Here is a 17799-nt window from a genome sequence, read left to right as displayed (position 1 = left end):
CGCTCATGTCACAAGTGACTGCCATGGCAAATCTCTCTTCAGTTCACTTTGTTCTGAAGAAACAGAACAGCTTCAGCCCAGAGGTTCTGGGGAAAGCTTAGGAATTATCTCAGAGCCAGGGATAGGAGACCTGGAGAAAGACCTCCTCCCAGGGATTGCCATAGTAACCCCACAGCAGAGCCCTCAGGGCCATGTTCCTGATCTGTGGGGGCATCTTGCTAACACTGAAATGTGGTTGGTGATGTTTCTTTCAGAGGGCTGCTCTCCATCTTAAACAAACAAGGGTGATGTTAACCACATCCATCACTTTCAACAACGTCCTATCTGTATAGCGTGCCTCTTCTGAGTTGTACAGAGAATAATTTCTAGGCAAGTGGATGGACATCATAAAAGCACGCCATTTGTGGTGCCCACGATTACCCTTATTAGACATTCATTTAGCATTCTCTTTTCCATTTAGAAATTCTTTTAAGTCATTTTATTATCTTGTATGGGTTTTTTTTTCCTGCAGGTATGTCTGTGAGTCATGTTCACACGGTGCCCTCAGAGGTCAGAAGAGGGCATCAGATCCTCTGGGACTAGAGTTAGGAAGGGTTGTGAGCCACCATATGTATGCTGGTTACTTAACCCAATCATCTGGAAGAGGAGTTGGTGCTCTTAAACACTGAGCCTTCCCTCAAGCCATCTTTTCCATTTTTAACTGATTCAAGCAGAGAGGCTCATTGTTTAGCTTCCACGCACCATTAACAACAGCAACAAAGATGTTTTATACACGCAGGTCCGTCTCATCACATGATTCCAGTCACAGGAGGCAGAGAGTTTCTTGTTTAAAAACTGTGATTAAGCAAATAGTCCAGGGTCCTGTCATTTTTTGGTTATTCTCCAAGGCCTCTGACTCTAGTGTCATCTCATGAGACTTCAGATCTGTACCTTAAAGCTAAGAACCAACACAGAGCAGGGGCATACGTGGCCCCAACATTCTCAAACAATTCCAGGAGGCCTTCAACACAGACAGGACTCTTGTTTTCTCAGATGAAGGATGCCAGTGCTCCATGCCTGCCATGAGAACAGGTGCTTTACTCAGGCAGGAAGAAGCTCAAACACTCACCTGCTTGCTGTTCTTCTGAGCTTTGGCTTGATTTTGCCTTTACATAGTTGATGTTACCATTTGAATCTTTTGTTGTTGTTTTGCTTTTCAAGATGAGATTTCTCTCCTGTAGCCCTGGAACTCACTCTGTAAACCAGGCTGGCCTCAAACTCAGAGAGATCCACCTACCTCCGCCTCCTGAGTACTAGGATTAAAGGCATGTGCCACCACACAGCACCACTGAAATCTTAAACATTCCCAACAGGTTCATGTTTTGAGCGCTCATCTCCAGCTTTGTGTGGTTTAGAAGGCTGTGGAGCCCAGCTAACTGAAGAAGGGTACGTAAGGATTATACTGGCCTGGGGTTCCAGCCTTCTTTTCCTGTTTCCTGGTAACTGTGATGTTGGCAGGTACTCCCACTGCCACAAAGAAGCCTGTTGGCCATGCTTTCCCCTAGTATAGTGGGGACACTATGAAACTATGAGCCAAAATAGAAATCTTCCTCCATTAATTCTGTCACTCTGATGAGAAAAAAACCTACACCCACAAATCCATATCTATTTTTTAGAGATAAAAAATAGAATTATTATTATTTTAGTTTTACTGTGAAAGCATTTTTTTTTTTTTTTTTGGTTGGATGGTTGGTTTGGATTTTATAAGACAGGGTTTCTCTGTGTCTAGGAAAGCCTTGGCTTTCTTAGAACTCACTCTGTAGTTCAGGCTGGTTTCAAACTCAACTGGGCTGGGATTAAGGGTGTGCACCACCACTGCCAGGCATGAAAATAAATTCAGGCAGATACCAAGAGGGGAAAACAACAACAGCAACAACAACAACAACAACAAAAAGAACAAATCTTCAACTTAGGTGGTACATGTTGGAGTGGCTTCTTTCAAAAGATGGTTCATTCTAACTCACATTTCCTGACTTCATGTCAGACACCCTGCTGAGGCTCAAATAAGGACATCAGACCAGTCAAAGTTTAACTCAGTTTTATTGTCCAGTGTTGAGTATTTTCAAATTATACAACATGCAGGCTGCCAGAGTATCCGTTCATCTCCATTTTAGAACCCAGGAGATAACCAGAGTTTCCCAAGGGCCAGGGAGGGTTACTTCCAGATCTTTGGGGACATTTCTATCTCACAGGATAGCTATTTAAATACACACTGCCACTCTCCCCATCAAACCACAGAAACAAGTTTGTCCACAATTTTTCTTAATGAAATCTACTGTACAGAACACAAAGCCCAGAGAACACACATCTGCAGTACACATGACACTTTATAAACTAGACAGATAGAATTCTACAGAAAGCCCTATTCCCCTTTTATCTGCACACATGGAAGTATTTAAAATTGATACACAGTTCTCAGAAAATAAGCAGACTTCACGAAAGACCAGTGTTTCCTTTGGCAGTTATCTGGTCCTTACTCAACAGTTGTTTAAAAACTCACACTTATGTTAGGAAGCAGTTTTAAACAGTGATGGTTCTTTAGCTTGCTCAAGATAGTCAGAATGGGACAATGAAGTGAAACCTGCCCAATGACAAACTTCTGATAATGACAAGCTTCCCCAATGTTTTCTACCTAGAGTCCCAATGGCGCCTGCTCTACAAAGGAAGGGACTAATCAAAGCTTTATGTTCCTTTAGCTATTCTTCTAGGAAAGGAAAGCTGACAAGAACCCCATCCCCTCAAGCTCTAGTGAAGCCTTGGGAGTGTCTGAGACAGAAAAATTATGTCTCTATATGGACTTGAAGGCTTCAAGGTGTCACTGGATCCACATTCTAGACAAACATTTTTAGCCCTTCATTTATTCCAACACTTCTACGAATTCTTCACCATGCGATTCTATATCTTTTAAAAGGCTTAACACCTCTTACTGTTCTACCTGCCCATCCACTAAAGCAAATTGCTCATCATTTGAAGAGATGAGACCTACATACAGGATTCTCTAAGGACTGATCAAATGTAGTTGGTGTTATATGCCCCAACCATAACTGCTATCTTCAATAACATTCATAATCATCACCCCACCAGCTGGCAGGCAGAGGTTATTTGTCTAAACCATCTGGCTGTTCTCATACGGCACCTCAGAGTAAACTTTCAAGACATGGGCATGAGATAGTAAATTATTCAGGGAGTACACACTGGCATACATTCCAGCATGTGACGGAAATGGAACCATCCACTTGGCTGTTGAGAAGTGGGATTTTTTACAGTTAGAGTATAGGATGTAATAGCCTGTCAACAATGAAAACTTTATATACATGGCCTTTAAAAAAAAAAGTGGCCTGAGAGCACAGTGTTCTGATAAAGGAATTAATAGACAATGTGAGATTAAGGGGTTGCTTGAATAAACCACATAATCTGTTCCAATGACGAGCCTAGCTTTTAGTCACAGTGTGAGAAAATTAGATTAGAGGTCTTATAAAGATTGGCACTAGATGGACTGACTGGCTGATCAGCAACTAGAATTATCCCTAAAAGACATCAAAGCCAACTTTCTCTGTGAATAAAAGTACAGTGAATTTTGTAAGGCCCTTGCAGAGATCAAGTAATGTGAACTACAAACGAATGCTGCCTTTTAAAACTTGAAAGTGCCCCACAATTCTTCAGAAGTAGAAAATGGGAACCTAGGGGGGAAATTGCTTTAGAAATAATCTAAAATCATCCATTTTATAATGGCTGCTAATGAAAGCCAAGAACAGGATATTACTGACCTGTACCCAATTCCGAACACAAAGTAGCACAGTTGTCTAAAAGACAATAGCAGGTCCTATACACAAGAAGCATTTCATTGGTGGTCCTCTTAAAGGCCAACATTTCAGCTTCCAAGTCAGAGGCAAACATAGACAGTAAGCTTCTAATCCGCATCCGTTAGTATGGATGCAAGCCTGCCCCGAAAAGGACCTTTCCATCAGACTCCACATAGCAGCCATACAGTTATGTTGAACAGCTAGTGGTAACAACATTAAACAAAGTGAACACAGGTAAACAAACACAAAATCATCTCTGTAAAATAAATACTTCAATAGAAGTTGTCTTCTTTTCATGCCTAGTTAAAACAAAGCACTGTTATAAAGGGCAACATCTAACAAATAAATTAAGTCAAATCGGTATTAGGAAAAGTCTGTACAAAAGAATCTGGAAGGTAATATACACAGCCCTCAACATTTTACACACGCATGTGCAGAAGCACACATATTAGCTACATTAAGTTTTTCTATCCCCACCATCACAGCCATGAGAAAGCCTAGAATGTCCTCTTACTCCAGGGGTACCAGCTTCAGAAGACAGTGAGAGCTCACACTTCTTGGTCACATAAGATGACAATGTGGGTAATTTCTCTGAGATGCATGGGGATGTTACTAACTAAACCACAACTTAATGAAAAGAAATAGCAGCACATAGTATCAACGTACTTAAGCCGGTTCGTTTCTCTTGAAACTCTACTTCTTGGCAACTGATCCTTTTAGTATGCCCGACTGGACGTAGTCACCTTTAGATTCATGGATTTGAATAAAATAATAATTAAATGTATATAAAAACAAAAACAAATCAATCCAGCTATACTGATTTTTCTGCCCCCTAACCAAGCCTCAAAGAATAAAAAGCCTATCTGGTGCCAAAGAAAGAATTCAAATCAGCAGTTTGCAATGATAGGTTACAATAAAAACAGACAGGCATAAATCTCATCAATGACTTTCCTCTGAGGGAATTCTTTTCCAACTACTGTATTGACGCTGGATCCCTTTAGGAATATCTCCTCAGGCACTCGATGGTTTGCTAGAGAAAGAGGCTACCCCAAGGCAGGTTCCAGGGATCTGAAGGAAGTTGTGAGGAGGGGGTGAGGGGCAGCCTCATCTCTACTCACCCAATTCTGCAGCATTTCCAACGCTTGTGTAGGAATGGTGTTCAAACAACTGGGCTGGCCAGACTAGTCACTGCAGGCCAGGACTAGTCACTGCAGGTTCACCAGCGAGCAGCTTGGAGGTGAATTCTATGACTCTTCACATTTTCATAGATGTGTCTGAATGAGCAAATTCTACACTGCTATCGTCAAACTGTTTTTCTACCTTGAAGAAATCTGCTTTGCATTTTAACAGGTGCCATACTAAAAGGTCTATTGTACAGATCCAAAGATATGACCAGGATATTTAAAATGCTCTCTGGGGTTGGTTTTGGAAAAGTGTTCAGAATGAAAATTTTGAACCCTATAGCAGCACTTTTTTTTTTGTTCCCTAAAAATATAAAGTAATGTGTTTATTTTACAGGAAACCAGACAGTCGAGGCAGAGCATGGTGACTGGTTCCGCAGCACTTGGTTGTCCCTCTGGGATGGCACAGCAGGGTGTTCCATTCCAATAGGCCAAAGCACTGCAGGGGCCTCCCGGAGCTGAGAAGTGACAGTGACAACAACCTCTGAGCAGGAAGTGGGTATTGCATAACCCCCTCCTTCCAACTTCTTAGGAGAAGGATCCAAGCATGTATCTGTGCACAAAAATTCTACACAGCGCAAACACCTGAATGTGGTGTACTACAGACGGCTGGGCAAGCAAGTGTAAAAAGAAACGGGAACTGTATAGGGGAAATAAAGGAACTGGTGACTAATATAGTCCTTTTCATGCTACGTGGAGTTGTATCTGTTGAAAAAGAAGGAGAGAGAGAACATAGGCATTAGCGATCAGCAGACTCACTCCTCAGACTTTTGTTTCAGACTAGACTTTTTGAGCAGAGCTGTCCAATGCAAGTATGACCCAAGCCCTTATTTTATTTCTTCTCGTATCTGCATTAAAAGGAAAAACTAATCTCAATGATACGTTTATGTAATCCAGTATTAAAATTTGACTTCAGTATATACGTATGCAGCTATTTTTCACTGCAGTGTTGCCACTGAGGGACTTGCACATACTCCACCCCGATGTAAGTGTGCTCAGCCTGGTGTTTATTGCTTGCCACCAGTGCTTCTCAGCTGAGACTTGGCTAACGTAATGGATAACAGAGCTTCCTACATCCTGGATCTAAGTATTTTGTCTTGACACAGTCACGGTGACTTTGGGAGTACTGACTCCCAGAAGTCAGTACATTCTGAATTCGTGTGCAGAGTAGCACAAAGCACTTCCTGTCCTAAGAGACAATCAGACATCGTTCATTAACCAATACACACATCACCAGACAGGTCAGGCATGGTCCTGACCCACGTATTCTACAGAGAGAGAACTGATCTGAAAGTGTTTCACACCAATGGAGACATGAAAGTCTCAGTACAGCATGCCTTTCTAGTTTACTCGGCCTCTCAGTAGAGGTCTATCCAGCTGACCTTGCACAGGTCCCCAAGATGGGAGTCTTGGACCTGTTCTGACTGGAAACCAGCCCTGAGTGGTCTTCTGTTAACTCTTGTAAGCTTGACATTCAGAACATATCAAAAGAGTGATCCCCTGCCAGCATCGAGGGGACCTGACCCATCTGTAATCTGCCCTGTGAATTTCCTGCAGAGGTCCTGGAACCCTCGGGCATAAGAGGTGGGGCAGGAACTGGATGGGCAGGTACAACCTCGTCCTCGGAAGCCAAAGGAAGTGGCACAACAGGAAATATGGAACCAAAGAAAAATTCATCTGTTTCCCTGAGTTTGAACAAGACTCCATAACCTGACACACTTTACTCCCTGTTTACCTCCAGCCTTCTGTCCACCTGCAGGGTCTCACAGCTTAGCCACAATACTTTCTCCATGTTGTTTCTCTACAACCTCCTCATTCATAATAGTGTAAGCAGTACCACATATTTTGTGTAAATAAACGCAATATAAATTATACATGAACACAAAAGAACAAAGAGGAACATGGAACGGAAGCAAAACCAGGCAGGTGAGGGGTCAGTCAGTTCATGCTAAGAAGAGCCATTCCTCTCGGACCCACACAAAATCCACAGGAATCTCAGTTTGTGTCATTTCCCATGCTTACAACCTCCCCTGATTAAAGGGGACAGAAACAACCTTTGATGGTCATCTTGTAATTTCTACAAGTTACACAGAGAGAAAACAGTTTATAGGAAGGACAATTTTCACATTGGCCTTTCTTGAGAGTCCATGCTTCCTATTGAGTGCAGAATGACTGATGCAGTCATTTACAATCCATTTTGAGTTGAAAACCAACAGGAAGGCTTTTGAACAGCCACACTGAGATCCTACTTCACCTAAGTGTTTGTTTCTCCAAACACAGCATCCCACTGGGCAGAAGGGATTGGTCTTCCTGTGAGCCTGGAGGCAGGGAGGTGCTGGCTGGATACCTTACACTGAGATCATGGCCCACAGCAATGACTACAGGCAGCCCATGTTGACACAGGAAGCATTCAGCACACAAATGTTGGGGCCCAGCCTCAATAACTCCAGCAGACCGTGAAGTGAGGAAAGTTCCACTAGAAAGATGGTATTCAAGTCCCACACTGCCCCCAGGTACAAGTTCCAGCACGTTTGGGCTGACAGCTTGAAAGAAATGGGGGCCACAATGGAGGCTTAAACTTTAGTCACTTCAGGGGCAGTAAGAAAGAGGTGGATTGTGGCAGGCTGCTGATGAAAAAGCAGAAGCTGAAATAGGGTTCTTTCTTCACTACAATGAAGAGTCCCCCTCCCAACCCCTTACTCCAATTTTTCAGATTGTTTTGGGTCAGCTAGAATATCTCCAATCCAGCTTCCCACCACCTGGATGTCCATTTCCTTTGATGGATGCACCACAGAAAAATGGAAGGAAATGTTGAAGGTAAATTATTTCTCTCTACACCCCCCCCCACCCCAGTACCTCATTGTTTTCATCCCAGGAGGCCAAGGAATCCTGAGAGCTTAACACCTGCTCCTGTGGACCTTCTCTCCAGGCCTGTAGAAGAGATGCTCACTCACCCAACGGGGGCAAAGGACCAGACCAAGACACCAGGCAGTGTACTGACCCGTGGCCCTGCCAACCTGAGGCCAGCCTTTCAGAGTGGGAATGTGTGGCCAGATTTAGAAGGAAATAAAATCACCTTGCTTTAGAAGGGGCAGAGAAGGCTGAAGAAAGAAGCTAATTATATACATAAGGGTTTTGCAAGAAGTATTTAGACTCCAACCCTCAACTTTGGCTTTTGAAATTGCTTGCAGTAGATTTAAGCCTAATCCAAACAGTACATAGTTTTATCTTTCCCTTTGCATTTCTACAGTTCAATCCCCATTTATAAGAATTACCAGTTGCCTTTGCTTATCGAAGTGATGCAATCTGCCACCAAGGAACCGTTCCGCATTTTTGACTGGGAGAAACGCATAACCCAGACTACTGAAGCAAGGTCTTCCTGGTGCCACCAAGTCTCCTTCTGAGTTCCGGGTGGTAGTCTCCAGGTAGTCTCCAACACTGCCCACCTCAGATTTCTCTGTCCTGGTCCCTGCAGGCCCACTTCTTTTCTTTAGACCCTAGCCTCACAAGTACTAGAAGATTAGTATTCTAAAGGTCAAGTTTTTGCTAATTTCCTATCTGGGTTTCCTTTAATTTCTTCCACATGTCTTATCAGACGCCTACATAAGGACCCTTTCATCCCTGTACAACAGCCAAGAATTTTCTCTGAAGTGACAAGGACGGTGGCTCTCTTTATATACTCCAGCCAAGGCCATGCAGAGAAACAGATGCAGGAGCAGCTGAGAGAAGTGGCCGCTATCCATTAAAGCAGACAAAGAGGTCTATGAAAATGTGAAGTAATGCCAATTAGCTAAGGGTTTTAAATTTTTTTTCTTTCCTTTAAAATGTTATTTATGCCTGCACTGTACATACCCTCATAAAGACACATAACTAAATAAAAATAAATTGTTTATAAAGTCAAGGGACTAGAGAGATGGTTCAGTGGTTAAGACCACAAACTGTTCTTCCAGCATCCACAAAAGTCAGTCCGCACCCTTCTGTAATTCCAGCTCCAAGAGATTTAAATCTTCTTCCGGTCTCTGGAGGGATCTGTACTCATGTGTACATTCCCACAGATGGGCATACACAAAATTAAAAATACAACTTTTTTTTTTTTTAAAGTCACTTATGGTAATTTATTTAAATGAATCACTCATTTAATGTTTTAGTTTTAAAATGTTATATAATACATATGACAAATAGATACTAAAGCCCTGATGTCACCAATCCTCTTTTAAGGATACACAGGGAACCTAAGGTCAAAACCTTAAGAACTGGCAGACAGAAGCTCCAAGTTCCTGGTCTCAGACCCTTGTGAGTTTGGCCCTTTTCTTTGGAATACTTTGGATCCAGAATAAGGATCCCTGGCTAGGTGGTGTGAGCATGTGCAGAAACAGCATGCACAGAAACAGAAGCAGAGGCTGCTTCTGCCAACAACCACTGACTCTCCTGTGGGCCCACAAGGTAACTGGAAAGCTGGATTAAAAACATGGCGTCCAGGTTTTTTGTGCCTTCCTGCTTTCTTTTGGGTCCTCCACCTACCTCTTCAGTTTGGCACATTAGCTACTCACAGAGCTCTGTCTAACCTAGCTTATCCCCTTTCAAGGCTAAAGGCACAGCGCTGTCATTGTCCTAATGGAGTTTCAGGAAGAGGAAAACCCTCATGATAACTTTCTTACCCCTTAACTTCCTACCCTGCAGCACTGTGTCCCTGAACTTTCTTTTTCTACATGAAGGCAATCATCCATGAGGGTCTTGATGGTTATAATCTGAAATAGAAGTGACCATCTCCTGAGAAACACTGGCCCTACCAGCAATAAGGGCTCTGCAGACCTCCCTCCAGAACTAGAACTGAGACAAATGATAACCAGACCACACCATGACCAGGACCACCCAACTCTGCTTTCACCTCCTGCCTCTGGACCCAGTTCTCCCTGTGCGTTAATGTAAAACTTATGCCAAGCACCCTGAGACAGCCTTGGAGTGAATAAGACCTTATTTGTTCTCTTTTCTAATGTGGCAACAACTGAATACATCTATCTCCGACTTTTACCATTATCGGCTCTTTGCCTGGTATAGCAGGAAAGTGGTCTAGCCTAGGTTCCCAGGGCTGCCAGTGGAACCTGCACTTTTACCCTAAAAATCTGCACTTTTTCTCTGGTTATGAGACTTACAGATGCCTGGTCTAGGCCCACAGACCCTATACCTTAGGTTCACACTCACACACTTGATCCTCAACGGACCTGTAAGTAGGTGTTGACCACATAGAGGCACAAAGACAAAGTGACTTGGCCAGAGGTTAAGAACCAAGCTCAGACCAAAGTGATCCAGCACCACCTCGGTGAGAATCTAGTCATTGTTTCTGCCTGTAGTGGGCCCCTTGAATGAATGAACTTTGTGATCGTCCAGCTATAATGGCTAGGGTTTTAGCACAGCAATATGAATGGGGGTTTAGAGGTGGGCTGCACTTGTCTGGAGGACCCCTGCATGCCATCAGTAAGACTCAGTGTCATAGTCTCAGGGGCTAAACTGACAGCCACATCTGGTCTGCCCTCCAATGCAGTATGACCCCATTTCTGCTGAGAACAGTTATCTGGGTGTGCATCTTGGGGTACACAAGATAATTTACTTGTGACAGGGTGTCACAACCAAGAAGGGGAGACAGTGAAGGGTCACCCTAACAATGGTACAAGACAAATGGGATTCGGGTGATTAAGACAAAAAGTCACAGATGAAAAGACAGGAAAGTCCAAGACATACAAGGGCAGAGTGAGGGGGCAGCCTCTTGGGAAACCCAGCACACAGCTGAAAACTTGAAAGGAAGGGCTTTGGTGTTGGAGTAGCCAAGTGCTTGGAGAGGAAATTCCATTCTGCCTGGTTGGAGGAAGGGAAGTGGTGGAGAAGTTGGGGGTTCTGAGGAGGTGGGAACTTCTTCTGATCAAAGGAAGACATGCCCATACCATAACTGGGCCAGGAGTTTACGGCTCCAGCTTCAAGTATGTGAAGATGATGAAGAATGAGGGAACTCGGAGCTGAGGAGACATACAGGAGAGGCCTGTGTTAGAAATACTGACTCTCCCCTCTCTGCTGCACATCTGGAATCCCCCTTGCAAGAGCCCCGTTTACTGTGAGGAGACTAGAAAGTAGTGTGTGCATTCCATGTCTATGGCTCCATCCGGGCTGGGCGAAGGTCTGTACTGAGCAGAGGTGCACCGTCCAGGCAGACCAGCAGTCAGGATTTCAGGCTGAGTCACAGCTGACTACAGAAGCAGCGGACAGCAGTGAATGCAGGCAGAGCTTCATTGTACATCTATTTCCATCCCGTTACCCAAGAATTTAAAGGTGCTATTTACACTAATAATTCACAATTGTTTATTTTACTCACACTAGAGATCCTGAGGAAGGGACCTAAACAGAACAGATATCCTTCAATGATAGTCCAGGGATGTCATGTGGAGCAGAGAGGTTCACAGTGTGATACCTAGGCTCCCCAGGGGTCAGGCTAACCAGGGGATCCTGTCGGGCTGTGGAAGGGGCTGTCCAAGAGCTCTCCTTATGTCTCAGAACATGAAAGCAGAGTAGGAAAAAAAACCCACTTATTTTCTTCATTAAATATATGTCCCAAGCACTAAATGAATCCCAGTAGAATACCACCATGGTTTCCAAAAAGGTACCAAACATTTTACCAATGGTCACATCCCCATATACCTACAGCTTCACACTTGATTGTTCTCTGACCTTAACTGTCTCCAAGCATGTCACAAGAGGAGGCATGGTGTGATTCTAACAAAAGGAACGTGGTACCTTGTCAAGGCACATGCAAGCGAGGGCACATCAGAGGAGCAGCAGTGGCACACGGTCACACTGCACGTTTCTGTTTATTTTCCATGAAAACTCAATTCATCTTCTATTAAATTATGATATGGTTAAGTGGTTTAGGTTTCTGACTTGTGGTTTTGTTTTAATATAATTTTAAAATTTGTTTTGACTTCATGGCCGTGTTAACTATGTAAGAACTGGGAATGTATATTATTTTGAATTTATAAATATTTAAGTATTATAATAAAATAAGTTCAACCAATGTTGGGAACCCCTGAGAATTGTATTTCTTAGAAATATTCTTTTACCTTTCATGTTTGAGAAAATGTAACAGTTAAATATAAGGGCATTTAAGGGAGATAGATATCCCCTCTCTATATATATATGTAGATAGATATATATCACACATACACACACAGTGTGGGGGCAGGGCACACATCACACACAAATGTGTGGTTAAGTCTAATAAATGAGGATTCAGCAATGCCCTCACAGCGCCATCTGGTGGAAACATTCGAACAAATCCTCATTGGAGTTGCCATTGTCAAGAAGAGGAGCTATCTCCAGGGCCCTCAGAACCGGAGAGCTGGATAAATATTTAACTGTGTGTCTACACTCAGTGTGGAGCCTCAAACAAGCCCTCCACGCTGCTTGAGAGGACCATTTCACACCTCTATTCTCAGGCCTACAGCCCTTCCTTCCCTGCTGATAATCTGTGCTTCTTACTTACAAAAAAAAGGGAGGCCCAGTACTGAGCAGTTTGACCCCACCTACCTTCCTGCTGCACCTGCACCTCTACCCCGGCACCTTAGCTGAATGGATACCACCAGTTGATAATTGGCAACAATATCATCTGCTTTTTAAGAGAAAGGCATCTATCTCAACCTACATCCTCCACATCTCTGGTTTACATCAAATGTAGCTCACATCACTATCACCGGCACCGGCACTGGCACCGGCACCACTCACCATATCCAGTTCCACACAAATTGCCTAAAGCTGCCCAAGCTCACCACTATCTGGCTTTCACCAACTATCCAGTCTCTGTCTCCCTGTGACCTTACATCCTCTTACTCAGATCTTACCCTTGTGTCACTTTTCATGACTTACTTCTCAGTTTTCAGGCCAGATCTTCCACTCCCTACCTACCCTGTAGTCTTTAAAATATTAGATTCTAAACACAATCTTCACTCTCTAGACCTCTGACTCTGGCCTCTGCTGAGCTCCAGACTCTTGCCTATCTGTTGTGGAGCAATTGCCTCCAAATTTAAAACCTCTATTCTTAAGACTATGGAAGTAAGCAACGCACAAGTTTCAGGAAGTCCCTGAAACTGACCAGATAATATAAGCATTCCTCCTACTCCAGCAACGTTAGGTAAGTGGTAAGAACTACAAAGGAAATTCATTTTCAGTGAAGCAGCTGTCTTTGAGCTACCTACAAGTCATGCAGAGAGGACCAAGGTCCCAGATAGAGTGGGCATTCAGTGAGGCAGCTGTCTGAGTTATTCTTGTTCTTGTAAGTAACTCTAATGAATCTCATTGGTTCACCAAGTTGGACTTTTGTGTAATTATTTATTTTGTCTGTCATCAGTTCCTCATCTGGGATGAAGATACATCAGTGTTGCATCTCCAGGAATAATATCATACAACATAAATGGTAACTAATCAGGGATGGATAGAAAACAAAGAAGGGAAGGGGAGGAGGGTTGCATGATCCCCACAATGGTATTAAGATTGATCTGTGCAAGGGTGGAATATCTGTGAGAGAAATTCTAATACGGCTACCTTTCCCTATGTGTTATAGGATGGCATGCCCTCTTTCTGTAAGTGGTGGCTGTAGTTTTCACAAGATTTGTGACAGGACATAAAACTAAGGCCAAACTGTCCTATAGTAGATTCCCCACCTTGATGGAGAATCCTAGAGTAGCCATCTTTCTCTGCTGGGTATGGGCAGCATGAATCCTTGATGAATGGGGTCTACCTTCTGACTATGGGATGCCTCCAAAGTGCTGATGGATTAAATAACATGTTATAGTCTCCGAGGGTGACATGGATGAGATGATTAACTGGTTATGGCATCAGTTGCTGGGCCCCTGGTATGAGTCAACAGGCATTCAGCTGTCTTCCTAGGTAGAATTTGCTGGCTTAAAGGGGGCTAAAAACAGGAAAAGAACATGTAGTAATCACTTGCCTCTATATTTACCCTATTTTAAATGTGATGGAGGTATTGCCTCGCCACTGCTTATGGATGGGTACGAGAATGCCACACACTCTGTTGAAGAGCACTTTGTGGGATGCACAAAGATGGGGCCCATGAAAGAAGTCAGCTAATGAGGGAGAAGAGAACAAGGTAAAAGTGATTAAAAAAAAAAAAAACAACTCTCAAGTCTAAACATTAACATAGAGAAAGAGGAGATCCATGGCTCAATGTGTACATGGGGACCTTTAAATGATCCATGCAGCCAGGTGGTGGTGGCGCACGCCTTTAATCCCAGCCCCTGGGAGGCAGAGGCAGGTGGATCTCTGAGTTTGAGGTCGTCCTGGTCTACAAAGTGGGTTCCAGGACAGCCAGTGCTACACAAAGAAACCCATGCAAGACCATGGTAACCAGGAAGTATCTCTCGCTCAGCTTCTTGAACTGGGAAAGATTTCTACATGGGCCATAAGAAGGGCCTGTCATGCGAGGCTGTGAGCATGAGCGCAGATGGGATCAATCCGAGTGCTGTGAAGGACTGAAGAAGCTAAGTGTTTTCTGAGACAAAAGCTGGGAACCAGAACTGTCAACTTGAGGGAAACCAATGTCTGAAGGACTGGCTGATAGAAACCATTAGGACTCCAGGTTTTCACCAGGTGAGGTTCTCATGACTATGAGGGACCGGAAGATGATACAAGAACAGGTGTCAGTCACTGAGAGAATCAGCTTGGGAGAGACAGTGTTGATGCCTGGCTCACTGGGCCTGGTGGGCCTATTTACCCAAAATTTAAAAAGAGACTGACTCAGTGGGAACCCCAGGAAGAGCAGGGGCCTTTGGTGGCTTTGCTGAGCACCAACGTGACCTTTATGATGTAAGAGAGGCTCTGAGATCTAAACACCACCAACACATAAACTGGTTTCATAAAACACAACAGCAAAATCAACAGAGATGATGACAAAGGAGGCAAAATGGAGGGATTTGCACGGGCCGGCGGCGGCAGCAAGATTTGTGTTAGGCAAACGTTGTGCTACTGGGCTTCTAAAAGCCTTTAAAGTCTGACCAGTAGTTCACAAAGGTCATAAGTGATAAAAATAACGTAGATGACAAAGACTAACCTGGGGTGAGCAGAGTATGCGATATTAATGTGCTAAGGTGCAGACTACTTACTTAATCCAGGCTGATGAAAAGGCACTGCATGGGCCACAGTGCCATGCTGCTGCCTATCTGAGCCCAGGGGCCGGTTCCAGCAGCAGGCACAGAGTGCAACCCTTTGGACTAAGCCCTAAGTTGACCGCACCAACAACAGGTAGAGAGATGAACAGCAGCCCTGCGACAGCAGAGTGTGACGCTGGATGTCTGTCTCAAGGGTAATGTTTACAGATGACAGAGGGCTAAAGGGATAGCATCCCCCTCCACACCACTATACCTAACACTGCGCAGTGTTTGTTTGTCATTGAAGAAAGTATCTCTGTGAAAGTGCCCTGGCTGTCCTAGAACTCTTTTTGTAGACCAATCTGGCATCAAACTTACAGAGATCTGCCTGCCTCTGCCTCCTAAGTGCTGGGATTGAAAATATACACCAGCACGCCTAGCTTCTAACGTTGCACTTATGAAGAAATAACTTATAAATGTGATGAGATCTTTTCATGCTGTATTAGATCTTGTTAGCGTTCCTTTTCTAGTATGCCCTTAGCTGCTCAAGACCACTGGCACTACTAGAAATGGATGCCAATGGTCCTTTCAGAGGCTCTGCCCGCTCTCCGTAAAAAGGTTTCATTATAGAATGCCAACTCTAGAGTGTCTTACAGAGTTATAAAAGCATGTGAGAAAACAGTTACGGCAGCTGTTGGGCTTATATGACAGCATCCTGCACGAGCCACTCTGAGAAGCCAAAATACTGTTACATAATCACAGTGAAAAATTTTAGTCACAGCAGAGGGCTAACACTCTAGGGGTTGTCTGCTACAGAGAATTCCACCTCCCTGCCCCGAAAAATAGCAAAAGGCCATTGCCACTGCTGCTGGCTCCATGCCAGAACTAAATGGTAAGACCTGACTGGCAAACAGGGTGCATGCATTGATTACAAAATAGAAAAATCTGGTTGGGACTGAAGTGGAGGTCTCCCCCCTTGCTGGATGGCTTTCATGATGCTGCAAGGTGCCACACAGGCTGCTGGGGGGAGAATTGTCACCAACAGTCCTTCTGGACCCTATATGCCACACCATCAACATGCCAAGCAAGATGTGACTACAGGTACAATAGCAGCACAGATGGTTTGGGGTATGACCAACAGCTTTCTAACTAGATTTAAACCCCAACTCTATAGGGGAGAATTCACTTCTGGTGCTGTAAGAGACAAGGAAAGTCTGAGGCTGGGTATGTCCACAGGCCCCAGTGGAAAATAGCTGCCATGGTTTTACTGAAGATATGTGATGTGGCTGTCAAACTGCCCACTAAATATCTGTGCATATGCCTGTGGGTCACTGTTGCTCTCAGAAGTTGGTCATGGAGGGAAACTTCCTTTCACAATTGATGGCACACTACAGAAACTCAAAACCTCTGGTGAAGCTCTTAAGTATAACATACTGTTGCTGTGATATAGTAACTTAATGCTTGGCCTTAGATAGACATCTAGGTAACCCCCTCAGAGGTTCAGGGTCATCACAGAAAAGAGGATAGAAAGAATTATTAAGAGCCAGAGGAAGCCATGGAACGCTTGTGTAGCAATTTCCTCTGAATTCCATCCTTGCAGGAAGCTCATTAACATTTAGGATGTGAACAATTCACAAATCTCAAGAAGTCCCTGAAACTTAACAGGTACACAGAAAGCACCCAGCTATAGGAACTGGGTGGATAAATATGCTTAAGGGCCTTCAATTTCAGCTCAAGTCATCATAAACCACTTTGCAACTCACTGAGTACAAAATGAATTTTTACAGTTGTTTCTCTCAAGGCTCTAAAACTCTCTTCAGTTCTGATTTTTGTTCTCTTTGAGAAAGGCTTTCTGTATCTCAGGCTAGTCTGGAACTCAATATATAGTTAAGGATGTGAGGATGATCATGAATTTCTGATATTCCTGTTTCTATATTCCAAATACTCGGATTAAAGGTTTGGAGCACTGTATCATGTTTGTCAGAGAAGCTGTGACTTTTCAGTCTTCAATAGAAGAGGCTATACCAGTGTCAATCAACCTTTGGTTGTGCACATCTTACACAAAATATGAGTTTTAAATCTACTGTGGTAGCTCATACCTGTGATTCCAACACTCAGGAGGCTCGGGCAGGAAGACTGGTGTGTGTTCAAGGCAAGTCTAGGCTACATAGAGAGTTCCAGGTCAACCTGGACTTGAATGGGTTTGGCAGAGTTTTACTGAATTCCACGAGGAGGGTGCCTACTCAATACACAGTCTGGAATTCCTGGTCCAGTGTTTTTACTAAGGACTTGCTGGAAGGTCAGAACTCACAGTGTGAGTCTGACAGTGTCATCAAATGACAATCTACACACTGCATGTTGCCCAGACTAAGTATCCACCCCACCATCCGTCTTCATTCTCCTAAAACATGACTCTTGTTGCAGTCTGAACCCCTCTCCCCTAGCTTACGCTTGGTAAGCTCTTGTTCCTCAGTTGGTAATACCATTTGGAGAGAGTGTGAACTATTAGAAGGTGCGGCCCTTGAAATCTCTCCCCAGCCTTTCTTCCTGCCACCTTCTCTGCTTCCTGGTCCTACATGATGTATAGAGCTGCTGTCTCCAGGAACTAAGCTGTTTCTACCACTTTCCTTT

The 17799-nt window shown here is 43.8% G+C and overlaps 1 protein-coding gene across 1 annotated transcript in view; it reads right to left on the bottom strand.

The window, feature by feature from the left end:
- Positions 1 to 2060: 2060 nt before the first annotated feature.
- Positions 2061 to 17799, bottom strand: part of Kif5c (kinesin family member 5C) — a 157050-nt gene continuing 141311 nt past the window's right edge. The window contains exon 26 of the mRNA XM_034494594.1: positions 2061 to 5728. The gene's annotated coding sequence lies outside the window, so the exon portion shown is untranslated. The remainder of the gene's footprint in view (positions 5729 to 17799) is intronic.

The sequence above is a fragment of the Arvicanthis niloticus genome, chromosome 2 (genome assembly GCF_011762505.2).
Source record: "Arvicanthis niloticus isolate mArvNil1 chromosome 2, mArvNil1.pat.X, whole genome shotgun sequence".
In the NCBI taxonomy this organism is placed as follows: Eukaryota; Metazoa; Chordata; class Mammalia; order Rodentia; family Muridae; genus Arvicanthis; species Arvicanthis niloticus.
The sequence above is the reverse complement of the archived record's forward strand: the minus strand, read 5'-3'. Positions and strand labels throughout refer to the sequence as shown.